At 43.6% G+C, this 27,438-nt stretch overlaps 2 protein-coding genes across 2 annotated transcripts in view; one reads left to right on the forward strand and one right to left on the reverse strand.

The window, feature by feature from the left end:
• BLVRA (biliverdin reductase A) overlaps positions 1-17,574 on the reverse strand; it is a 35,415-nt gene extending 17,841 nt beyond the window's left edge. The window contains exon 1 of the mRNA XM_074898177.1: positions 17,462-17,574. The gene's annotated coding sequence lies outside the window, so the exon portion shown is untranslated. The remainder of the gene's footprint in view (positions 1-17,461) is intronic.
• A 4,006-nt stretch (positions 17,575-21,580) lies between these two features.
• COA1 (cytochrome c oxidase assembly factor 1) overlaps positions 21,581-27,438 on the forward strand; it is a 55,808-nt gene continuing 49,950 nt past the window's right edge. Inside the window, exon 1 of the mRNA XM_074900899.1 lies at positions 21,581-21,658. The gene's annotated coding sequence lies outside the window, so the exon portion shown is untranslated. The remainder of the gene's footprint in view (positions 21,659-27,438) is intronic.

The raw sequence follows: 27,438 nt of genomic DNA on the forward strand, positions 1-27,438 counted from the left end.
TTGTGGCCCAAGGGCAGCCCCCGGCATTTGCCCTTATTGAAACTCCTCCAGTTGGCCTCAGCCCATGGCTCCAGCCTGTCCAGGTCTCTCTGCAGAGCCTCCCTACCCTCGAGCAGATCAACACTCCCACCCAACTTGGTGCCATCTGCAAACTGACTGAGGGTGCACTCGATCCCCTCGTCTAGATCATCAATAAAGATGTTAAACAGGAGTGGCCCCAACACCCAGCCCTGGGGGACACCACTCGTGACCGGCTGCCAACTGGATTTAACTCTGTTCACCACAATCCTTTGGGCCTGGCCATCCAGCCAGGTTTTTACCCAGTGAAGCATGTGCCCATCCAAGCCACAAGCAGCCAGTTTCACCAGGAGAATGCTGTGGGAAACGGTGTCAAAGGCCTTACTAAAGTCAAGTTAGACAACATCCACAGCCTTTCCCTCACCCAGTAAGCAGGTCATCCTGTCATAGAAGGAGATCAGGTTTGTCAGGCAGGACCTGACTTTCATAAACCCATGCTGACTGGGCCTGATCCCCTGGTTGTCCATTATATGACTTTTAATGGCACCCGAGATGACCTGCTCCATGACCTTCCCTGGGCACCAAGGTCAGACTGACAGGTCTATAGTTTCCTTGACCCTCCTTTCTGCCTCTCTTGTAAATGGGTGTCACATTTGCCACCCTCCAGTCCAATTGGACCTCCCCAGTTAGCCATGATTTCAGGTAAATCAGGACAGCGGTTTGGTGAGCACATCTGCCAACTCGCTCAGCACCCTTGGGTGTAACCCATCCGGTCCCACAGATTTGTGTGCATCTAAGTGGTGTAGCAGGTCTCTGACCACGTCCTCTTCAACTGTGCTGACCTCAGTCTGCTTCCCCTCCCCATCTCCCAGCTCCTGAGGCTGGGTGTCCAGGGAACAGCCAGTTCCACTGCTAAAGGCTGAGGCAAAGCAGGCGTTGAGCACCTCGGCCTTTTCCTCATCCTTAGTTACCATGTTTCCCTCTGCATCCAGTAAAGGAGGGAGATCTTCCCTAATCCTCCTTTTGCTGTTAACGAATTTGTAGAAACATTTTTTGTTATCCTTAACAGCTGTAGCCAAGCTGAGGTCTAGCTGTGCTTTGGCTCTCCTAACATTCTCCCTGCATAACTTCACTACATCTTTATAGTCTTCATGAGAGACCCGGCCCCTCTTCTAAAGGCAATAGATTCTCCTTTTGTTCTTGAGATCCAGCCAAAGGTCCCTGTTTAGCCAGGCCGGTCTCCTTCCCCTGCTTGGTTTTTGGCACACAGGAACAGCCTGCTCCTGTGCCTTAAAGACTTCGCTCTCGAAGTATGTCCAGCCTTCCTGGACTCCCATTTCCTTCAAGGCAGCCTCCCAAGAGATTTTGTTAATCAGTCTTTTAAACAGGTCAAAGTTAGCCCTGCGGCAGTCTAAGGTGGCAGTTTTACTAACCCCTCTCTTTGTTTCTCCAAGGATCAAAAATTCGATCATCTCATGATCACTCCACCCTAGACGGCCTCCAACCTTCACCTCCCTGTTCGCAAGCAGCAGGTCCAGGAGGCACCTTCCCTGGTCGGCTCACTCACCAGCTGTGTGAGGAAGTTATCCTCCACTCATTCCAGGAACCTCCTAGATTGCTCCCTCTCTGCTGTGTTGTGCTCCCAGCAGATATCTGGGAGGTTAAAGTTCCCCACAAGAACAACGGCAAGTGACCGCGAGATTTCTCCCAACTGTTTATAGAAAGCTTCATCCACCTCACCGCTTTGGCTGGGGGGTCTATAGCAGACTCCCACAGCAAGATCTGCTTTATTGGCCCTTAACCTACTCCAAACACTCTCAGCCCCGTTATCACTATACTGATTTCTGAGCTCTCATGGCATTCTCTAACATACAGGGCCACTCCACCACCTCTCCTTCCCTGTCTGTCCCTCCTGAAGAGCTTGTAGCCATCGACTGCAGCACTCCAGTCGTGTGAGGCATCCCACCACGTTTCTGGGATAGCTACTATGTCACAGTTCTCATGCTGCATCATGGCCTCAAGCTCTCCCTGTTTGTTGCTCACACTGCGTGCATTGCTATAGATGCACTTGAGATGAGCTACTGAATCCAACACCTTTGTGTGAGCGTGGGCCCCATTCCCTACCAGACCCTTCTCAGGTGCTTCCACAGTTCCTAAACATCTTTCCCTTCTCTCAAATGAGTGGCAGAGGGAGACCCCTCACCAGTCCACCATCCTTCAAGCTTTGGCACTCTTCCCTTGAGCTTGTTCCTAACATGCCCAGTTATCTCCCCATTCCCCCTCATATCTAGTTTAAAGCCCTGTCAATAAGCCCTGCTCACTCCTGCCCCAGAATCCTTTTCCCCCTCTGGGAGAGATGCATCCTACCTGTCTCATTTGTCACCAGCAGACCAGGTGCCTTATAAACCTTGCTATGGTCAAAGAACCCAAAATTCCAATGGTGGCACCAGTCTCTGAGCCACGTGTTAATCAGATATGTTTTGCCACATGTTAATCAGATGTGTTTTCCACCCTCTATCAGTGGTTTTCCCTTCCACTTGAGGGATTGATGAAAACATGACCTGAGCTCCCAAGCCTTCAATTAGCCACCCCAGTGCCTGGAAGTCCTTTCTGAGTGACTTAAGACTTCTCTCTACCACCTCATTTTTACTTGCCTGGGTAACCAATAAGGGGTGGTAATCAGAGGGCTGCACCAGAGCAGTGACCTTCCTTTTAATATCTCTGACCTGAGCACCAGGGAGGCAACAGACCTCTCTATGGTATGGGTCTGGTCAACATATGGGCCCCTCCGTACCCCTCAGAACAGAGTCACCTACTACAATTACACTCCTTTCCTTCTTACTTGAAGAAGTCGCAAGTCTTGGGGCTGAGGGACAAGCCGTGGATGACTCACCACTTGGGTCCTCATTTCCATCTTCATTTGGCTGGCCGTCTAGTTCCAAAGCCTCATACCTATTGTATAATGACAACTGAGAAGGTGAGGGGGGCCAAGAAGGTTTTATGTACATATGTACATAAATATGCTTGCTTTTTTTTCTTTTTTTTTTTTTTTCTCAGTAGCAGACCATCCTGCTCAGCCAGAGAGGGGAGCAGAATGAGGCTGATGATGCTGTCTGTGTTTCTGTGAGTGCTCTGTCTCTGATCTGTGGCTGGCCACATACACATGCATGTTACATGGTGCCTATGTGGGTGTGCGTGTGCTGACTGGGAATACATTATCAGCCTTGATACTGGTCACACCAGAGGCCATGGAGCTGCACAGCCTTGCCCCTTTTCAGGCTGTTGGATTCAGCCTGGTATTTTCTCCTAATACAAGCCAGGCTGGAGTGAGAAAGTTTTCCAGAGCTTCCTTTGAGCAAACTTGTGGATTAGACAGCAAATGTTTTTTCTGTTACCGCAGCAAAGCCCCGAGATGAGGGTTGCAGTGTCTTCCTCAACTGAAGTTTTTAGGGGAACACAGGACAGACAGCAACAGTCACTGTAAAATCAACAAGCTGAAAACTCAAGATTATTTCCAGCCCTGCATGTCTGCTTTCAAATACCCAGAGACGTAACAGATGCTGTACTCTGGGTGTTGGTACATACTACAGCCTGTGCCACCTACTCATTGTCTCTCATTGCGAGACACATCTGCCTGGAGCAGGGAAAGCAGGAGCTGAACAGTGTGGCTTTTGTTAGTGCTGTTTTTCAAACGGGAAGAACTGCACAAACGCTCCAATTTAGCAGCCTATTCAAAGGCATAAATATACTTTGTTCTGCAGGAAAACACTTAGGCACTTTAACCTCTGGATGTGTTGAAGTACCTTCGGGAAGTAGACCCAACACAGGCCTCACTAAGCCTAACTAAAGGTAGAACTTGAAGAAAAAGGAAAAACAGAAATGTAGGCAAAGAATATAATTGTTCAAATGTTAACAGGATGGAGTGGGAGTTTGTGGTTTTGCTCTGCCTTTACTTTTTATCTCTAGGTTGCAGCAAAGTCTTTCTGCAAGAAAGAGACAGTCAGGAAGGCAAGCCCCATCACTCTTTGTTACTTCTCTTTAAAACATTAATTGAATATAAAATAAGAGTAAGAAATTTTCTTGAACACCTGCCAAGACCATTTACAGTCCCCACATTTCAGAGGAAAACAACAGCGCCTAGAAGTTGGAGAGCAACCACATACGTTTCCCTTGAGAGTTGTTTGTTATGGCCTTAAGTATCAACCCTCCCAGCACCTCTCCACCTCTCACACCCACCCCTCCAGCTATCACAACCCAGGCCACAGCTTTCTGGCAGGCATGCAGGCTCCGGTAGGTGAGTTATATCTTCAAGGCACCAACGGCCGTAGAGGTTTTCTGGCGGAAAACAGTCTCTCATCCTGCCTAGCAGCACTGCATCTTAGAAACTGCCCGAGCGTTACCATAAATTCGGTCTCAAAAGAACCCTCTAAGACTTAGTTTGAAGTTTTTAGAAGGCAGGCATTCCTTATTGCAGTGCTGGATGCACGGGGGATCATTCCACCTAACATGCATACACTAAAACAAAAGTTTATCCTTCATATATGACTATATGAATATTCATGCATTTTCCTAGAGGTCTCCACCTTTCTGCCTATCTATTACACTTACATAATGCTGGCGTTGCAAAGTTGCACTACACATGCGCTGGGGTCTCAGGTGGTCATCGTGGTTGTTTGGGGAGTTACTACTCCCTACTCCTTTTTCCCTCTTATGGTCACGAGTCTTTTGAGGACAATTTCTTCTCCTTGGATGTTTCCCAACTCTGTTGTCTGACCAAGATGTTCTCTCTTATCTGCCTTGTTTGAGCATTTCTGCCAGGATGGATCTATTCTCAAGGTTACGATATTTTCTCTGTAAATTTTAATCACTCAAGGCCTTGTGAAATACAAAGTTAAACACTGTTTGGTAAAAGAATTTCTTAATATTTAAGGTATAATGGATCACTAATTGTTACAGGCCTCAACACGCAGGCACCAACTGCTCACAGGCATCAGCTAGCAGGCATCAAGAGTAGGCTTTTCTTCCTTGCTTTTAAATGTCATTTGAACAATACACCTGCATCGATTTACACTTATATGCAGGCTTATTTGCCTGAGCTTTCTCATTAAATTCTGGTTTTCCAGCAGGCTGCCAAAGCTGAAGTTGATGTAGTTATGTTGAGATGTGGTCATATGCCGTGTTACAGCTGCCAAAAAATCACCTTTACTATATACAGTGATGGTTAATAATAAACATCTGCACTTGTAACAGATATACTCTCTCCAGCATTAATACCTAAGCAGAAAGGAAAAAATACTTCTGCAGCTTAACTCTACTAACTCCAGAGTGCACCGCAGTCCTGACTCCTGTCACAGTGAGGTTGCACTCCACAGTCTACAACTCCATACCTGCAGCAAAAACACCTCACAAAACTAATATAAAACCATGAGAGGTACTGGAAGAATCTGAAAATTCGTTTTTAATCCATGACATACTCCATCCTGTGGAGGACTGAATCAGAAGTGCTGTGACATGCATGCACAGGTATGAATGCCCATTTTGTCCTGTTCTCTGTCTGTAGTCACACTTTGTGGTTCAGATTTGGTTGCTAATCTGAAAAGGAAAAACCAAGGCAAGTAACACTTCTGAAATGGGGTCCCAGAGATGCGCAGAGAAGCTAAGTCCATGGTCTGGCTTGTTTTGGTTGAAACTCTGCCCTGAGATAACCTGTATCGTTTCAATTTGGGGGGAAAAATAGTGATTTGTGCAGCCAGCATAAAGTGGAGGGCCTCGCCTATTATAAGTACTTTGCATGAGATAACTGATTTCTATAGGTGACAGCTGAGATCCAAATGTCATTTGGAGGTAATCTGGATACCACACCACTAATGCTGAAACTATCCAGGAAAGAACTGAGCCCATTTTTGGGCACCTGAAAAAAATAATTAAGAGAAAGATATAAAAGGCTCCACTTCTTATTTTATAAAAATATTCCCTCAGAAACCCCCCCCCAAAACCAAACAAAAACCCCACCACCCTTACTTCTAATGCTAGGTTTCCAGGAACTACTTGGGAGTGAATTACAGAAAGCCTTGTGAAACTTCTGGTGGGTAAATAAATAATCCCACATAACTGTGTGGCCTCATCACTGCTATTCTTTAACCAAAAGGCTGTTTGTATGTGTCTAATTAGTATATGACCAAAGTAAAGAGATTAACAAACAGTCCCAAAAAATTATGTCAGGCTTTAATGTGCTAAAACAATTTTTGAAAGAAGAATGTTTTAACAAGCAACTGTCAGTCCTGTTTTAGGTGAGCACTCAGGAGAACCAGCTATGGTATGAAGCTATCAGCAATTCACAGATCCTAATTTTCCATCAGCTCAAACAATATTACTGCTATAGTACCAGTCTGTACCTGCACACAGGGTGCAGAAAATAACCCTGAGTAAAGCTAAAAATGTTTCTAACTCTAAGAGGAGGAAAAAAAGGCATGCAACTCATCCTCCACCACCTTTTTGGCTTAACACCACGTAAACACTAAAGCTATCACAGAGTTGAACTCTGCCAGGTCCCTGTGGACCATGAACCATGTCCCCTGGCTTCCCTGAAGAACAATAAAGCCACCAGAGTAAGACTTGCACGGCTAAGTGGCTGAACACTAACTACTGAGACTCTGCTTAAACACCTATCTGATAGAAAGACATTGCTGTTTTGTGCAAAATTTAAAATTGAGAGTTTTAAAATTGAGAGCTTTTCATGTTCCATTAAAAAGAAGTAGGACTACTCATCCATACCTGCATTTTTTGGGGAAACTTTACTCGGAACTAATCACAAAAGGTGTAGCTGGCAGGTCAGGGAGCCAAGATGTGCCAAATAATCTGAGCACATTCCCTTCCCTCCCTTAAACTACTGATTTTGGTTTTGCTGTGTAACTGACTGAGAGAAGAGGCTACTCCACCTCACGTGACAGATTCACAAATGTTTTGCAGGTAAACTCTAAAGCCAGGAACGGCTTCCAAGCCTTTGCTGTAACACAAATGAAAGTGATGATGGACAGTTACAGAAAAATGTTCTGAAATATTTTGTCAATTACTACATCTGTCCCTAAATGTGCCCGCCAACTACTGCAGTCCTTTCTACAAGCATTTTCTTCTTTAGAGGGCCTAATGAATATAGAGCTGGGCTGGGCAGATGCCGGGAAGCTGTATTTCCAGGTGTCTTACTTTATCCCAGAAATTTACTGAGTGACCTAAAGCAAAAAAATCACATCTCCTTTCCCTGTCAGTCTTCCCAATTCCAGAGAAGGGGAAAACTCTCTCTTCTCTAAAGCACTCCCAGGCCTACTGATGATAAGTGTAATGTAAGAAATAGGTATTATTACAACATCTCTTCTTCGCGGTAGGAAATCTCACACAGAACAGACCTCTAAAAAAGGTGGGTATAACCAAGGTTTGTATTGAAATATCTATATAAAACAATGCCATATAACACATGACAAAAACATACATTTTTTTTCCTTTCTCTTGCTATTAAACTCTTCTGAAACCCGAACCCTACAAGCAATTCATGCATGCTTAGCTTTAATCACAAGTAATCCCATTGATATCAGTGAGGATACTCCTACAAGTACATTAAGAAATAAGAGCTTTTTCTGTTTACTGTAATATTAGTAGGCACAAGAACAAAACACATATCCAACCACATGTTCTTTTAATATCTTTATGGACTCAACCCAATAGATGATACCTATATTCCGGTCCACTAAAGGTCACTGCATCCCAGATCTGTAACAGGCTGACCTATTTTGAGAATTCCCCAAACAAAGAAAGCACTCCTGCTACACACTGCAGTCACCATAAAGATTTTGCTTACCATGTCTGATGAAACCCTCTGCCTCCACTGTTAGCATGACAGCAACTCATAACACCAGAGGCCTTCCCCATACTCTCTTCAGAGCAAACAACATACACAAAAATTGTAGCTGGTCAGACAAGTGTATTTTTTCGTGAAGTTTCTCTTCCTCTACCCCAGCAAAAAATGTTTTCACCCTTCTAAAATAAATTGAGTGATAGAAAGGGTTTTTTTAATAACTAGATTGAGATAACTTGGGAAGTAAATAAAGTTTTGCATTATGTTGTGATCTTAAAAATCATGCATGCCATGTCTAACACCTCTGTTATTTTATCAGTCTACCACCCCTCAGTAGGGCCTGAAGAATGCAATAGATGTTCGCCATTCCCATTAAATTTTGGAAATCTACCAATGTCAGCAATTGCTTGAGAGTAGTGTGATAGATAGTAAATAGTTTGTTCACCAAATTTTGTAAAAAATAATGGAAACATATGTTGCCACATGAGCTATGAAAGGCTAATATTGCTACAGTGTGTAAGACTAACCTCAAGCGCTTAGCTGAGAAAACATGATAAAGCAAGATTGTATAGGAGGCCACTCCCTTATCAGAACTTTAACAGCTGAAGAAGCCTGTAGAGACATGCCAGAGAAATACCCTATCAGTTGAAGAGGCCTGTAGAGACATGCCAGAGAACTACGGAGGCTGCGCAAAGCTTCGGGGTGAAAAGTTCAACAACGAGGAAGAGGAGATACTTCATCCCTGCGCCCACCGCCCAGGGCTCTGCGACCACCGCCCAGAACTATTGAAGTTTACTACGCAGGCGCAAGTGGGAAGAAACCTCATTATAATACGAAGCGGGGGTAGGCGGGGATAGATCATGAATATGTATAGGAGTCTCATTAATATATAACACTTTGTAGCATATAAGGAAGGCGAGAAGCTGCGAAAGGGCGTGCCGTTGGTGGAGTTGCACTCCCCGGCCACCCAGCGCTGCAATTTGCTTATGCCTTGCTTGCTGTAATTAATAAATTTTAATTGGATACTACTTCAATAAATTGTGTGAAGTCAATTTATAACAGTAGGAAAAAAAAATAGCTCTTGAATGATGATTAACAATTGAGGTTACTCAAATCCCTCCGAACTTTAGAGCTCTGTATTTTTCATGTTACTGGGCATTGCAATACTCAGGAATCATACAGGCCAGACACTAGACTGCTCTCTCATGAAGAGCTAGTCTGCAATTCAATGTGATTTAGCAGTCAAGTAGTCCTGACATGCTACTCATCTGTTAAAATTGTCCCAAGAAACCGAAAACACCTTTACCAAAATATCAGCCACTAGAGGGGGCGTTTGGTATCCTACTTAAATCCTATTGATAAGAAAGTTAATAAAAAAACTAATTTAAAAGGCTACAGGAATGCTGTAAAAGTACAAAAATAAAAGTACACAACATACTGTTTTCCCACAGTACATCAACTGCACATTAGGTCCCATGCAGTTTTAGGAAGAAGAGTACTTTCTTTTTGTATAACCGGACACAATGTAAAAGCAAACTCCACATCTCCCCTTCCAATTCCTAGGTCTATCCACATCAAACCCTGTGATTTCTACAAGCAGAGATGTTGTTTTATATGCCAAGAAGATGGCTAAATTACCCACTAGTTTTGATTTGCCTGTAAAGTCAGATAGCTCTGAGCATGCCTAAACCCAAACCTTCAAGTGTGCCAACTAGAGCTGACATGCTCAGGCTCACACTCAGGCTCGACAAACAAGTGGAAGAACGACCTACAAAATGGTTCCTATTTACAACTGTCTGCCTCTTTACAGATCCACCATCAACAGATTCATTGTCCCCAAAAGATCTATAAAACTGCCATCAAGTTGGGTCCAAGGGCAGGCAAAGCAGAAGATCCTACCTGGCTCAAGGCACTCCGACAACTACTTATATTTAAAATGTCTAAAGAGAGATGAATATATATTGCAGCTCTTGCACATGGATGTGTAATGCATACAAAACTCATTAAAAATTATAAACTGACTTGGTGATTGGGTCCACACAGTGACAGTAGCTGGAGAAGGATACAGGATGGATTGTGCCAGTATATTATGGGCATCGTAGGTTCTACATACTTTATTAAATCTCCTTGGTTTGGGACTGGTAAAGCTCCTGGCAGAGCCTACAAAATTCACTACCATCTCCAAAAGCTATGTAAAAATAACTATAATTGGCGAATGGGCTTTAAAAAAACCCCTTTACTCCTCACAATCTGCCTTCAAAGATGTGGAGCTGCAAGGTTTTAGCAAAGCTGACTGCTCGCTCAGAGGAGTACTTTAAACGCACAGCGTATTCAGAACCAGCATAGTTGTGTAATTGGGATAAAAGAACCTAGTACCACTCTTTCTATTTTCCTCTGCCAAATGAATGTGCTTAATGTGGACCAGTATTTTATTTATAACTGTGGCTGAACAGATGGATAATATCCCATCAAAGGCAGGATCGGCATAACTGCCTAAATTTGCAATAACTAAACCAGCTACAACAGAGGTTCAGGAGCAGACAATATTCAGGCCACTGGAAGAGGGAAATATACCTTGTAAAAGAGGTAGACAAAGAACTGGATCACAGAAGCAGGATATTTCCAAGAGTGAATACTTCTGCTTGAAACATAATACAGACATTTCTCTCTCTTACCCAGATTTTACTAGCATACACCCACTTCATTTTTTCTGGGATATTTTGGTAAAGTGATTTAACAGTTACTCTTATAAGAGAAGAACTCTGTCCCCACCTCAAGTTCATGTCCCTAACTGCACCATTCCTTTAAATGGCCAAAGAGGTCACTGAGTTCTGAAAAGATGAGAGTGGGTGTACTGAAGCACCACCATCATATGCTACCAGTGGTAACACAGAAGTAATTTTAAAACATCACAACAATCCTGCTCATTACTTTATTCAGCCTTGCAGCTTTTAAAAATATTGGTCTAAATCAATCTTCTCTCCTTACCTTCTGCTACCACAACTCAACAAAACATTTTGAGCTTCTGGGAAAGAAGCTCACTGTATAATTTCTATTATTCAAGCCATCACATCTCAGGCATGACTGTAGCCTCTCCACAAAATGTGTTTCAGAGAAATCATCTCTTCATTTATCATTAGAAATGAAAACCACAAGACATCCTACATGAGTATCATAAACACAAACACTACATATGGCATCTGTAATTTGTCACCATTTTATAGATGCCTGCCTTAGATACTGGATGATAAATCCCTGTTTTTCCCTCCCATGGCCAGACTTCTGTACATACAGGTAGCAATGGAACCTCAGAAGCTTAGAATATGTAACTGTCTGCAATGATCCGTCTTCTGAGTACACCTGGATCCGTTGGCTTTGGTTAGGATCAAACTGAGTTGGAGAATGTGTGGCCAAACAATGGCTTGTGAGCCAGACTTACAGGTCACAAGCCATTTGACTACACTTGCTTTCAGGCTGGATGTTTTTTCCTCCTGGCCACATGAATTTTAGTTCTACAGTCTGGAATATAAGAGTGCATTCCAGATAGGCATATAAGCAAAAATGAGGTGATGTAGGAGCTGGAAATTAATAATAAGGAGCACACTGTAAAGGAATATACTTTGAACTTCTTTTTGTTAGAATAACAGAACGGCTTGGATTAGAAGGGACCTTTACAGACCATCTAGTCCAACTTCCCTGCCAGGGGTGTGATGTTTCCTTTCTCCAGTCACTGGGGACTTTGCTAGATTGCCATGACTTTTCAAATATGATGGAGAGTGACTTGGCAACTGCATCAGTTCTCCCTGCTCGTGATGATTCTCTTGATGAAAAAGGCCACCTCTGTCAGTGTGGTAGTATGACACTTCAAAGGTGAAAGATGAATTGTTGAAGCCTCATTTAGTAGTCATTCAACCAAAAGAAACTTAATCTCCAGCACCTTCATGCTTCCGTAGGAGCTGATAAATTAGCAGCGTCTAGGATAGGAGGACTTCCCCTCCCATGTAGTAAAAACAGGAACACTGTGTTTCTGATATTCCAGGACATTTGATGCTGGGAAGGTACCAGCCAATTGATGGGGAGGGTGGTAAAATGCAGTGGACTAGCAGTTTTTCTGAAAGGTGCTCTTTCAATCTGAGTACATGAACATGAGAAAACTGCTGACTTTGGGGGGGTGGGGAGGAAAAGTGCATCGTGCATTTCCCTGGTGCAAAATTAAGCCTTCTTCAGAGATAGCAGGGAATAAAGACTGTGTTCTCCATTCCCACCCATCTTGAGAAAGCAGCTTACTTGTTTGTGAAGTATTTAACAGAAAAACTGGGCTCAGAGCAGCCACAGAACTACGTTGCCACATTCTCTGCTCAGAAGGAAAGAGGAGAAAGGATGTGAATCTCTTTTCTCCCCTAAAGCAGAGGGCCAGCTGCCATAAAGCCACTTTAAGCCCTGTTTATATTATCATATTACATGGATATTTTTATGATTCTTTTGCTGTGTTTTCATTGTGTCTATATTGCAAATAATACGAGATTAGGCTGATTGTCACCAGGACCTATCCAGGAAGGACTGGTTAGAAACACCTGTCAGAATACTCTTGTTTTTAAGCAGTAAGCGGAGTCAGGCAAATGACCTGCTTACTTTGAAAAGATTTGTTCAACTGCCCTTAGTCTTAAGGCCTCATTACAGATGCCAAGCATATAAGAACAGACAGGTTGCCTTATCTTTCTAAATACCAGGCTAAATGCAAGGATAGTTATTCCATTTCACTGTTCAAGTAAGTAAACATAAAATAGATTTCAAATATCAAAGTTTTGCTCAGCAGTTGCCACTTGAGAAGATTACAAAATCCAAATGAAAAACTTGTTTCCTAGAGCAAACATTTCCAGCAGCCACCAGTACTGGCTATCCCGAGTTCTGGATGACGAACCTGACATCTCAGGGCTGTTTCCAACAGATACCACAGCCCAGGTTACTCAGATTCAAATTCAAGTACTCTATACTTATGAAGAAAACCAGGCCTACTCTGTCTTACACAGGACACCAAAAATGAAAGCTGATGAAGTCCAGAAGGGTATCACCCCAGAAGGGTATCACTCCGGTTTATAGCCTCACACTTAACAGCCAATTGTCACCAGTACACAATCCATCTTTATACTTCTCTGCCTGATCCTCACAGATTTTTGCCACTACAGAATCATAGCTTTAAAAGACAGAAACTAGGAGTTGATTCGCCTTCCCCATCAAAATTCTATGAATCTGATTTAATGGGACCAAAAAAATCTCAGTCCTTTACGTATTTGTATCTCTTACCAATAGTAAGCCCAGAGATCTATACAAACATGCTGATCCCACTTGCAGCTGCACAAAATTGTGCTATGCCTGAGAAAAATTAGTAAATTACTCTGAAGACAAGTATGAGCGTGCCACTGCAGTCTCTAAATTCATCACCAAATAACAGACTAACCAGTCTTCTGTTGCTAATCTGTGTCAGAGTCTGCAAAGGACAGTAAATACTAAGGGTTGTTCTCCCTGGCAACAGAAAGGTTCACAAAGCTTTATCACTTCTAGCACAGCAAAAAAACATCCATAGTGTTTCATCTAGAATGACTGTGGTCTCAGCTCTTCCCCTTGCATCCTATACTACTGCTTTCTCTCATTTAGGGATTATGGCGTTATTTAATAATTCCATATTCTTTATAGCAGCTTTCCTCTACTCTCATTCACAGAACAAAGGTAATGACAAGACAATAAAGATCCCTTTCTGCCTACACTAAGAGGGAAAGCTAATAAACACACCAGCATTACTTGAGCCATGAGAATGGCTTGCTTCATTAGCAGTGTGGCCTTTAATTTAGCATTTAGGATAGTTACTGTAACAGGAACACTAGTTGCCCCAAACAAGGTCTTTCTAACCGGTTTATAATGCTAACCTGAGAAGAAAGAAGAAAAAGGAAAAAGAGAAGCTTCTTTTATGCTAACAGTTGATCTCATGTTGTTGCAGTGGTGGCTTTTACTCATCTGGAATAACAGGATTAGCAAGTGCATTTCATTATCTTTCTCAGTCAGGTGTGTTTTCTGCTTTCTAATTAGCACAGTAGAGCTCTGGGTTGCAAACAGTCTAGGGAATGCTTAAGTTCAGTTAAGCAAAAAGCTAAAGCTCTTTTTGCTTAGTAGAGAAGAAATGGGTTATATGTATATTTATATTACAGTTGCACTTATTTTATAAAGTTTCAATATCTAAGCCCCACAGTTTAGCCTTCCATGCATGAAAACACTTTCCATGGGTTCACAGCTAGCTCCAGAGGAGAGGGACAGGCCCTTTGTTCTAAGTTACAAGAGGGCATGTATACATTCAGGTTTGTTTGGGTTTTTTTGACTGCAGGATTAAGCTGCTAAATGCCTTGGCTTTCAGACTGTTTTTCTTCCCTAAACCTCATTCCCTCCCCTCTCAGTGAAGTAATCTTTTTGACTCCTTGCATAAAGTGCAGTTTAAGTATAATGTAAATTCTTTTATTACACTGAGCACCACCTGCAAGGTTCGGAAAGATCTACAGCTGCCTGAAAATTAGAGGTGAAAGAGTTATTCCCCGTCCTGCATATGTTGATGTTGCTGTACCACTGTGTCAATCACAGGAACTTCTTTCCTGAGGAGTTATTGTCCCACTGCAAACACCTCTTTATCACATCTATTCAAGCTCTTTATGTTATATTCTCCACTTCTTCCCAGCTTTGGTTTGTTTTTCTCTCCTGTTGCCTGTCTGCTGCTTACCTAGTCAAGGATGGCAGCACATACAGAGCTTCAATGGACCATGCCAGTCGTAATGGAAAACAACCACTGAAGCTTCCTACAGCAAATCTGCACAGCACACGGTGCAATACCCTCTCTACAAGCCATACGAAACTGAGGTGCTTTCAGAGTCATCATGAGAAACCAAAAATGTCAATTCCACTCCTGCATCTTACCGAAGTCCTCACACCAAAGTGTAAGATGGGAAGTGGTTCCTGTTTTATTTTGAAAACTGGTCAGTTAATTTATCCATTTATTTTTTTTGACAAGGACTGTTCATTTTTAGTGCAGAAATCAAAGTGGCCCTTTCCTCATCCTGTTCTCACCTGCTGAGCTTAGTTTCTTAAGTCTGTGGGTACAGCTTATTCTTCTTAATAAAAGTTCGTCCCTGTGACATGATACAGAGAAATGATTACTTGTTTTGAGACTTTTTTACTTATAGCAAACTGCTTAGCAACTTATTTACTTACTTATAGCAACTTATAGTATTACAGTATTTTTGAATATTGCTAAGAACCCTGCTTGCCCAGACTGTTCTGTGAAATTTTACCAAGGACTACTGTGTTCATCAAAATAGAGCAGTTTACTGTGAAAATCTACCAAGAACTGCAGTGTTCCGCAAAATATCATGTTTTTGTCCTTGGGAAACAGCTGTGCTCTAACTAGTTGGGTCTTGGTAATGAGTAAAGATAGCCATATACGGATGGTAGATGTTCCATTGGTTCTGTTAGGTAAGATAGCATGAATCATCTGGCTGAAAATCACTCCTGTTATTCAAGAAATTGGCCAAGAGAGTCTGCGCATGCTCCGGGGAAAAGTACAAGGTGAGAAAGACTATGAGCCTTCCTCCCAAAGACCTCTGAAGATGACCACCAGGAGGCAATGGGCATGTGTAAAGACAATATAAACTGCTGACATCAGCCTTTTGAACTAACCCAGCCTTACTCATGCATATGTATGTTTGTGTTACGTAATCCAATGAATATGTATATCCACACTCTATAAGTTTTTGCTAAAATGTGCGGTGGGTGTGCAAGCGTTGTGGAGAAATACCCTTGCACCCTGGCGCCGAAGTAAACATACCTGCTTTATAACTCTATTCGAGTTGTAGAGTTTGTTTTCTGCAAGTCTAACATTTAAAATTCAGTCTTTCAGAGCTGAACCTGATGGTCTTCCAGGGTTGGAGGGTTTTTTTGGGGGGTGAGGAGTGGGTGTTGAAACATCCACTTAGCACAACAATTTGGAAAATAACGAAGACACTGAAAATAACAAATTGAAAACTACAAAGAGTGATTCTCCTTTTTAGCTATACAAAATAAGCATTGCCATTCCTTTAAGGACAACACAAACCATACTTCATTGACTTAAACTCCAGTTGCTCACAAACAGTAACTCAATTCACTAACTAAAGAAACTGTGAGGTTGGTATTAGAAAAACATTTTGTTGACCATGTGCATGTAAATTCAGGAAGACGAGTCCAGAATCATCAGATCTCCAGTATAAGGAATGTTCCCTGATCCAGTAATAAGAATCGTATCAATCATTAGTATTTTACTATCAATTACTGAATATCTAAGTTGCGTGCACTGTTTGTGACAATAGTTTTTAGTAAGATTTTAACTAAGGCTTTCTTATATGTGCTGAACATAATTTTAAATATTTACCTGTTGCTCTTTATTTTTGTGAAGATTAAACTTCAAGTTAGATTTATATTGTTGAAACAGATCTGTCTTTATTTTCTCATTTATTGACACAAATGACAGAAAGATGCTCAAACGCTATGTTAATTGATTTTTGGTGCCGTCACATTCTGTGTTCACATCTGTAATCTGAGAACCAACAGCTGAACACCTATCCTCTTTCCAGGAAAAATAATTTGGCAAACCAATGCAAGGAGTTTGATCAAAATTATTTCATTTTTATCATTCCTTGAACAAAATCAGTTCAGTAAACTGTTACTCCAATTAACACTAGCTTGGGTTTTTTCAACAAGTTCCAACACAAAAGTTCAGCATGATGCCAGGAAAGTTATATAAAGGCTGAGCCTGTCTTTTCTCTGGGTGTAGACTGAGCCTCGATACACGGAGGTTTTTTTAATAGTTAGAGATTGGTGGTAGCTGTGACTAGAGCACAAAGTGATTATTAATAAAGTGTCGATGTGTTTTACACATGGATACTGTACCGTATCTGAGAACATAAAGAATCACTTTTCTCCCACCAAAGGCTGCCTGGAATATGGCCCTACCACATTTCTTTACAAAACTAAAATATTCTCATCTCCACTTTACACAGGGGTAAGTTGTGGTGTAGGAAGGTTAATGGTCTGCTGTTTCAGAAGGGGGTGTCAAATACCTGCAGTAAACATGGATTTTCACAGGATCTGGAGGAAGCTCAACACTTCTGAAAACATGCCCAGAAGATACTTCGTAGGAAAGGTTTTAAATGACCTCTAACGCTCTCACCATGCAGTCTTCTGGCCACCCAATGATGCTACTTGGCTACTCCCACACTATTTACAAGCTAATACTCAGCTTCACTGCACCTCGGACATTCTTCCAAACAAAGGGCTTTTCTCTTTATTCTTTCTGGGTTCCCTCCTCCCCGAGTGCTGGCCTGTCCCCTCTAGTGTGGTGGATGTCTTGGGAGCAGCTAGGACAACGTGGCTTGCAGGAATCCCCTACCTCTCCACAACCGAGGGAAACGCTGGTGGCAAGCAATCCTGGGAAGGGGTGGAGGGCGGGGGTCAGAAGACGAAAAGCTGTGCTTCCAAATCCTAATTACAGTTAGCAGGGATTAAGTAATAGTTACTAACCTCTTCAGCTCACAGAGGAGAAAGGTGATCCTGTTTAATTCTCCTCCGCTCCCTGCGGCTCCTTCTTATGCAGCACTCTGCAGCTCCAGCATAACAATGTACCGCTCGCCCCGTTGCTATCACTGCAGCAACACCCCCTTGGCCAGGAATCCAATAAGGACACTATAGGGGCGGGCTAGAGCCAGAAGCAGATGCAGCCGCAGAAAGGCTGGTACTGGCACCGAGGCTGGGAGCTTCCATCTGGAAAACACCAGGAAAGCAGCACATGGCTAGCAAGGGGCCAACACCTCCCGGCGACCTATGCAAGACCCCGGTTAAGCCCACGCAGCGGTCACCCCAGCCAGGCACTACTCAGTCGCGCAAGCCCAGTCATGCTTGGAGACGCCGGTGCATCAGCAGTGCTCGTGTCTGCACAGCAGCATCCATAAGGTTTACACTGCAGGCTGAGTCTGTGCTCGGGAAATTGGGAGTTTTAGCAGTGCTGAGCAGAAAAGAAATCATTCTGTGCCTGGCTTTGCCCAAGCAGGCGGTATAGAGAGAGCAGCTGTTGGGACAAGCCAGGCCAGGTGTTACACAAGCTCTTACTCAAGACTGTTTTGTCTCCCTTCCTACAGGGATTGCTTCCAGGCCCACAACATACCATGCTTAGGCACTAGCTTTCCTTGGACAGCCACTTTTTACCCAGATCCTACTCCCAGGCTCTTTACTTGCTGTTTCTTACCTATGTGCAACAGGACTTCAGCTGCTTCATTCAGGTCTTGGAAGAAAAAAGCCTGGGAGGGCAAAGCTATTTTCCCCCAGGCCAGTAGTTCCTGCAATAAACCGTGTATGAAGTGAGGATGGTCTGAATTCCACAGATCATTCTAAACCATGTTGTTATTGGGCATTCACAGACTATTATACAACGTAAAACTGTGTCACATTGGGACTACAGGTACAAAGGATCAAATTCTGTACTCATTCACCTCAGACATAAAGTAGAAATAACTCAGAAGAAATCAGTAACTATTTTTTTGCACTCGAGTGTGTTCAATTCAGCCTGTTTCTGGCAAATCTTGGGGCACGATATGTGTAAGTAGTAGTGCCGTAAGTAGTCTATTTTCCTATAAAACTGAAAAATGCAGTTCTAGCCTCCTTAATTTCTTTATTCTGAAATTCTGCAGGTTGGGACTGTATGAGTGATATACCCTTCTTTTCATCTTTTCCCACTCATTTCTTCTAAGCAGTTAACCTTGTCACCAACAAGACTTCATGCACTCACTTGGCCTCCTCCCAGCTACATTTTCCTTTCTAGATTCACATTTTCTGAGCCAGTTATGGAGTTTTAACTCGTGCAAAATTTCTGTGGTCTAACATACGTAAACGTGGCTTTTATACTGACATTACTATACTGGATGTTTCAAATATGTCAGAGGATGTTTCAAAAATCTTTCCCTCTCAAACACACTGTATTACCACAGGCTAAAGCACAGATCTGTGTATCAGCAGCTCTAATTACAGCCGTTACACAACTGCAGTAAGGAGGAGCTCCAGAGAGTAGCTGAAGAATTATATACAAGACTGATGAGCAGGAGGTTTAAAGTCCATCAAAGCATGAATCGAGGTCTGCAACATACGTGTGGTATGGCATAAAGGAGGACTGGCAGACCAGGAGATACAGCATTTGAAGATACACATTGTGAGTTCAACATACGGGACGACTGATGACTAGCACATGACTGTATGCTTAGCATAAAGTAGTGAATCAATTAGCACATGATCGGAAACCATAACGAATAGCAGAACACATGAAAGAATGCATATGGAAGTGATTAGAGGCAGATGTAACTCAGAGCCTTTAGATTCAGTAACTGTGCTCCCATTTGTAGAGCCACGTGTACTACAGGATGTGGGACCTGTCCAATCGCATAATTAACCTTGTAAAAAAATTGAAAAAACTCTGCTTTCCAGATGGATCAGCTCCCCAAACCAGCCAAACAAGAGAGCACAAGTGCCTCTTTCCACCACAATGTGGAGGTAGGTTAGCTTAAACCAGTTGGGTAACTACTTGCCGTTTGATCCCCGTATAGAGCCTCAAGCTCACTCTGCCATAGGTTTGTTTATTTATTCAGGTGGCTAGATGGCAAACCCAACATTTAACTGAATTCCAGACCTGGTCAAGATTGGGGGGTGTGGGGGGAGTAGTTCCTCCAGAGGTGGAATGAGACATGGGCTCTGAAGGAGCCATTTGTGGCCGTGAGATGAGAGGCCGGCATGGCAAGAGGAGCGGGCAGGGGGAAACACCCTGTGGAAGAAGCCACAGCAAATAGCTCCCAGTGTGGACGTAGGTCTACTGGTGTGTTGATGTCTTACACAGTCTGTTTCTCTTTCCATATGGAAATAGCAGAGAGAGTATCTATAAATAGCGAGTACCTCTCAATACCAATAAAACTTTACCAAAATTGGATGGATATCATATAGCTTTCATCATTGCAAAATTACAAGGAGAAGACCTGCAGGGGTAGTTAGGCAAACACAGGCATAGCTGGGAACTGCAGACAAGCTTCTGGCACAAAATCCTTCTTCAGGTCTGAAATGTATGAAATAGATTTTTCAGGGAGGAATTAGATATGCAGGAGTCAGACCACCCCTGAAGGTAAAGGCAAATGATTCCCATAAAGAAGGGATGCAAGTGGAAAGGCAGGAGAAGAGAAAGAGAGGTCTGAACACCTGCAGCTTTGCATACAAAACAGCCTCTTAACAGGGCCACAGGAAGAGTTCCCACTACTAACAAAGGGAGAGGGCCACCCTCTCCCTTTTTTTGTCCTGTATTTCTCATTGTCTATTTTTTGGTCATATCTGCACATAGTTTTGTTCCGCTGATTGTCTTTCCATACCATGCTTCTCCCCACTCTCACCTTCCACAGTCCCACGAGGGTTACAGATCGTAGCAAGCAGATGTATTAATTAACTCCAGCTACAACCTAGCAACCCCTCACTTCTCAATATTTTGTCAGGAGCAACTAAGCAATGCAAAATAATGTAATCATCATTCTGGCGATAGGAGTTGACTGGCAACTACTTGAAGCCGTCCAGGGGAAGAAACAGTTTTATCTGGGATAATTCAATAGCAGGTAACATTCCACTAAATCACAACAGTAAACCAAAAAGTGTAAATAAGAAGCTGGAAACTACTTGGATAAGAGAACAAACTGGCTTGGCGACAGCCCTGAGAAGAATGCCTGATTCAGCTCCTCAGCCAGGAAGCGCGTACAATAAATATCAAAGCAGGTATGATGCAGTAAGAAACAGCAGCAGAACACACTCTGAAATTATTGGTACACTCATCATTTAATTTCACCCGAATTAGAACTGTGAGCCAAGGCTCAGGATTGTGTGTAATCCAGCAGGACTCACACACACTTCACAAATGCTGCAGCCTAAGTGCTGAGCTCAGTGACAGCTCTGGACAGCCTGCTTAAATAAACTGTGGCAGGGACATCAGCTTACGTGGGACAATGATGAGGGATAAATTTGGAATGAAAAAGATAAGCCAAAGACAGCACTAATTATGTTAAATATGCATATCTGTGTATAGAATCAGATCATCAGATTAGATCCAGAGTTTTCTTTGGGGATTGCTGGAAAGATGCTTACAGAAATTCTGTTGGGTTTTTCAGTTTTATTTTTATGTATAAGTGTGTTTTTATGGTGTCCTTTGGTTTGGGGCTTGGCCTGGGAAAAAAATTAATAATAAAGCACCACAAAAGAGAGCAAATCTCGGAACAAGGCAGTAAATTCTGGTGAGTTTTGGATTATCAGTCCGAGCTGATGGGATTTGTGTTACGGGGCGGCCTGAGCCTTGGCGAGGCAGCGGGCTGGGACCCGCAGCCGCCTTTTCACAGGTTCCCCCACAGCCGAGGCCACGGTTGAGGGACACCCGCCACCTCCGGCGAGGAGGGCGAGGCCCTGACCGAGGAAGGCCCCAACCCTGCCCCCGAGGAGAGGGACCCTCAGGCAATCCCGCCCGGGTTTACAGCGGGCGGCCCCGCGCCGCCGCCACGCTCTCCCCTCCCCTCCCCTCCCCTCCCGCCCTCAGGCGCGGCCGCTCGCAGCGCCGCCCGGCAGCGCCCCCTGGTGCGCCCCGCCGGCATCGCCGGCCGCGGCAATGGCGGCCCCCCCGGCCCGCGCCTGAGCCCCTCCGCGACCGCCGCTGCCGTGAGTGGGGAGGGGCAGCCGAGCCCGGGCCGCGGTTGCTGTCCTTAGGGTGGGGGGTGGGACCCCCCCACGCCCTCCCCGCGGGCGCCGCGGCACCCGAGTGAGCCCCCCACACACACCTCCGCTGGCGGGGGGGGAGCTCGGCGCTGCACAAGATGGCGGCCGCGGCGCGGGAGGGGGCTCGGGGCAGTCGGGGCCCCGCGGGGGGCGGGTTTGCACCGCGGGAGAGCTGAGGGAAGAGCAGACACTTCGATCTGGAGCAGAGGCTTAGAAAGTGGGGGCTCGCCCAGCTACAGGCTGTCGCCTTTCTTCCTCCGTGTGCTGGTGCAGAGAAAAGAAACGGAAATCATAAAATGACTTTGCTATTCGATGACCCTCACAACACAATCGGACCCGAATTTTGCTAGGAGCTCAATGCTCGTAAGCTTATTTATGCAGAGCTTGATGAAAGGCCTGTATCTTTGCCAAATGCATATATATTTTGCGGTAGTTTAAATATCAATGGCACTACTTTCAAATGGCCTTTTTGCGAATCTTTCCTGTTAGGTGTCAGCCCCAAATGAACAAGGAGTACATGATGGTATTTTATCCGTCTGATGTTTTCATTTTTAGTTTCTCCATGTTAATATCCCACTTTGCCAGTTCTAACCATGTCTATCAGAAGGGTGAGGATTTCACATAATATTTTAACAAGCGACGGGACAGGAGGAGATGACCTTGGGTTGCACTGGGGAGGGTTTGGACTGCATGTTGGGAAGCATTTCTTTGCAGAAGGGGTTGTTGGGCGTTGGAATGGGCTGCCCAGGGCAGGGGTGGAGTCCCCATCACTGGAGGGGTTTAAGAGTCAGGTTGACCCAGCGCTGAGGATCTGGTGGAGTTGGGAACTGTCAATGTGAGGTTAATGGTTGGACTGGAGGATCTTCAGGGTCTTTTCCAACCTGGATGATTCTGTGATTCTGTGAAAGGCGGCAGGATGAACACAGAGAGGCACTAAGGCACTCCTGCTAAGTGAGGAGCCTTAGGCCTCACAAGAGGACAAACGAGTGCAGTAATTATGCACACAGCATCTCACAGAGCGATTACCAGGACCATCTTAACGGTAATTGCACTTCAGGTACACATCACCTGCTTTTAGAAGTGGGATGCAAGGTGAATTTATCTAGCAAACTACAAACAAAGCCTGATAGAAAATATTCAAGCTGCTGTAAAGTCCTGCTCCGATTATGCTGCTTTCACCCATTTAAATATCATTTTCAGACACCGTGCTGCCCAAGGGAGCTCTGCCAGCTCCCATGTGGGTGTGTGTGGGGTGGAGGAGGCACTGGGTGCCATTGCTTCTGCCCCACAGCCAACAAGCACAGAAGGCTGTGACAGATAACATCCCTTGGGCTGAGGTACAGTTTAAAACAGGCACATGCCCAAAGTACTCTGTGCTGTGGAAAACCCTGTGTCAGAAGCACAGCTAGTGGAAATTTTAAGGAGTAGGACAAGCGTAAAGCAAGTCAGTTGCAGTAACTCATCCACATAGTAAGAAAACCACAGTCAGATTTGCTTCATCATTCAGGTACAACTTGAGAAGTGATCAGGTTGTCTTGAGCATGTTTAATATTTTGACACTGCAAAGAAATCAAATTGCTATGTTTCTTTCTCTAAAAATTGAAACTCTCCAATTTAAGACTACTCTCATCACTAAACCAGACAAGGTTTCCCCTGTCCCTTCTTATTGGTGAAGCTAATCCTCCTGCCTCCCAGCCTAGTTGTTTTTGAATCAAATCAATTACTTTCTGCAGATTCACATGAACTCTTAAAGTGAAAGAAGGGAGCATGTAGCACGAGGTATAAGTGGTCTGGATTGCTTCTTTTAGAGCCTTTTTTTGATAAGTGCTGAGATGGAAAAATAAACCATCATCCTTAGTCCGGCCTCACAGACTGGAGTAATAGCAGGCTGTGACAGCAAGATGGCTCTGTTCCACTGCCCAAGTTTAGGGATCTAGAGCTAGCTTTTTGAAAGTCGGTTTTCCAGTGCATCCCAGCTTTCTGGACTGGCATATGCTGCAGCTGCACAGTCTAGCAGAAGGGAGGGAAAAGGGGCATGAGCACCCCTTCCAGCAGCAACTCATAGCTGCACTGAAATGCAGTGTTAAACTGCACTTTTTGTTTTGAGTCTAAGCTTTGACTCAAATTTGAGCAGTAAACTGATGTTTCATATTGTGTGGTGGCCCATGTTAAGGGTTCTCAAACTTGACTGGGAGTGTGGTAGAGAAAGATGCGTGCATGTTGAGAGATAACGCAACAGCTTAGTGCCTAGAGATACTTTTGTCTTAGTAAGGCTTTGAAAGAATTGCTGCTCTCACTATCTCCACATAATAATTTAAGGTGCTGAAATATCCAAAGTCAGCCAAATTCCATTAAACACAAAGCGCAGAGAAAAGTTATCTTAACCGACCAATTTTAAAGTTGTTACATTTATTCCCCTGAGGAAGAATGGATTGTCATCAAGAGGGGGGTGAAGAGGTTAGTCAAACTTTATGTGTCATTTTTTTGTTAGATGAGCTTTAATTTAGACTACTGTAAATTGAATGAAAAAACATGGAGAACTGAGATAAGGAGCTTTTGGGATTAAAAGAAAAAATAAAACCCAAACCCTTCATTATGATCTTACAGCTTTTTCTAAGTCGTACTTTGCTGTTGCAGTTCTGAAATTAATGAAGTGTGCATGGATTACTGCTGCTGCATGTATTTTACTTCAAAGCTCTTTATTCCCCAGAAGTCACAGTCTTTGCATGTCTGTTAATATAGTACTTTCCAGGCCACTTTTCTAATACAAACTTCTGGTTTTTGACTCAATGCCAGAGGAGCAAAAGGAGCAAAATAACATCCTTACCTTTGCAGCTGTCACCACAACATAAAATTGAGCAGGAGGAAGAGCTGATGCTGGAGGTTGTTTTCACTACACTTAAGGCACCTTAAGTGTTGGAGCACACACGAAGAGGCCCACACATGCCCTCCCTAACAACATAGCTGTTGGGGCACTTGACCTTCCTTTTATACCTGTCACAGTTCAGCCAGCACTGTTGAATGCAGTTTATCTGTTGAACAACATAGCTCCATGCAAGCATTGATACTGCACAGTAATTTCTCTTACTTGCCTGTACTGCCTTACCTAGTCTGCAGCACAGCGCTTAGAGGAGTTCTCAGGCTGATTTGGTGGCGGCCCAACTTGTGGTTGTTCTGAGAATTAGGATGGAGCTTTAGATACAGATCTGATGGCCGCATCAACTCTAGCCTACTTTGGTGCAGGCAGCTCACCACTTGTCCAAGTCCCAACTGTGCAGGTGCCACAGAAACAGAAGTCAACAACTGATGTGCGTAAGCACTTGATCTTGAAATGCTTGTATATTCAAGCAAAGGGGAGGGGAGAGGGAAAAAAGGAACTGATCTGGATTTTTCTATTTGTCTATAATGCTGATAGTGACTCAGTCTACAGTTTTGAGCAATGATTTTGCATAACTGAGAAAGTTGCAGAAAAAGGCTGTATCGTTTCTCAATTTCTGGAAGTAAGCAGCAGTTACATGACTATAAAGCTAGTGTGGGACCTAACCTCTTGAATATGCAGCCTTATTTTTTTTCTACTCAGCATATCATAAGGAATAGAAACTATTGGAGAGTGTACTTCTGAAAAGTTACCTGATACACAAGAAAATTTGAAATTTTACTAACACGGTTCCAGCTGTTGGTTCAGGATTGCTTCTTAGCTTTTATCTGTTGCGAGCACCTTGAAAAGCATCACCAGCTACTTGTACTTGCTTTTAAGTGTGTTTCAGAGATGCTTTCTGGTATTAGAGCGACCTCAGTTAAGTGATAGAATCCTTTCATCTGGTGGGGTGGTGGTGGTGTTTTTTTGTTTAACAACTGGACAGCAGTAATAACAGTTGCATTTAAACACCCCCCACCCCCTTCCCCTAGGGCAGAGTAATTTGCCCTGATGTTTGGTATTTACATATTTTCATTAAGTGACTGCACAGCATACCACCAGCTAAAATACATAGTCCCCGTTTCCCGAGCTGTCTCAGAGTATATCCTCAGTATATAGCAGATAATTTGGAGGGTTTTGCCCTGCCTTTCTTGCCCCTCCCTACACCAAAAAAAAAGGCATTCCTGCTATTAATTTGATCACTACACTAAACATAGTAAGCACAGTTATCTATTACCTAAAAATGGATTCTGCCACCATGTTATTAGGCCTCTCAGAGATCAAACTGGATGCACGTGAACTGGGAATGTTTTCCTTTTTCATATCTGTAGCTGTATCTGCTTTGAAGAATGGCTTTGCAAGCTTCTCCCATTAACTAACAAAGAGATAGAAATCTTCCACATCCCTGTGTGCCTTCTCCAGATGCGGATTAACTTCATTAATGGCAGCATTAATCTCCCAGTCTGTCTGGCAGGTGTTGATCTATGCTCCAGCACTGGTGTAAATTCTCACTTTGATGATGTTAAATGAGTTAGAGCCAAGAGTGTGCTTTTGAAGCAGATTGTCTCCATGTACTGCACTTTCGAAGTTTTCAGAGGGACCACCAGAGGCTGCACCATGGGAGAATGCCTAACACCATCCACAACACATAGGTGGGAAAGTCCATGAGAACAGGCAAGAGCTGGTCTAAACAAACCACACACAAAACCCCCACATAGTGGGAACACAGCCCTCAGCATCAGGTATTTTGATTTACAGGCCTGTAGTTATTTCTGATGTAGATACAGCTAGCAGTAATTTCAAGAGAAATCAGTCTAGCATTAAAATACTTAGAAACTGAGGTACTGAACTCCCCCGGAAGGAAGATCCATAAGGAATGGGAATATCCATAGGGAAGTTTGATCCAACAGAAACCTAACACAGTTCGAAAGACCTCAGACCGGTTATTTCCAGTCTCTACATGAGTCTCTACAACTGGTTGTACGGTGTTGATGAACACTACAAACTGAAGGTGTAAGCACTAGGTAGTACTCCAATATCTGGACTATTTGAAAATACATGCCCATCTAAACAACATTCGTTTTAATGTAACATGCAAAGTCATTCACCTGAGGCTGGGAAATGTATGTAGGGTACTTAGGAGGTAGGAGAAAAGAAGAAGATACTCAGAATGCAACATTTGTAGATACAGGGCGACTAGACTGCCTAACAAGAGTTCACTTTGGCAGGTTGTGGATAGAAGGAATACAAGTCTTGCCAGAGACAGAAATTAACAGTAAAGTAGGGATTTGTGTCCTGTTCATGGCATAAGAACGTAGTGCTAACTATGAATGTAGTGTTAACATCCAAACAAGGCACAGAAATGTGTTAGAAGATTAGAGAACTGCAAGAACCTACTCTGAGAAGCATGCTAGGTAAGAGTGATTAGGCTTGATTGGATGTGTTTAGAGGCAATTCAGATGCTCTCCATATAGGTGTGGTTTTTCAGAGATTGCTGCTGGGCTGCTTTTCAGCCTACTGGGATAAAAAGGGTAAGCCAGTAGGAGAAAGCCAGAGCTAGCCAGGTAAAAAGTCAAGGATAACGTAGATGGACACACAGTGAGGAGACAAGCCATGAAATACCTAATTTACCAGTGTTCTGTTTTTTCTGAAGTCTTAAAATGGGGAAGAGTATTAAAAAGTCCTTCAGGTCTTGGCAGCTCAATGCAGACAGCACTAAGCAAAGGTCTTTGACTTACATACAGCCTTCCATACTCTGATTTCCTGTATCATTTTCTTCTGGCTCCTCCACAAAATTACACCTCTC

This window comes from Athene noctua, chromosome 2, assembly GCF_965140245.1.
Source record: "Athene noctua chromosome 2, bAthNoc1.hap1.1, whole genome shotgun sequence".
In the NCBI taxonomy this organism is placed as follows: domain Eukaryota; kingdom Metazoa; phylum Chordata; class Aves; order Strigiformes; family Strigidae; genus Athene; species Athene noctua.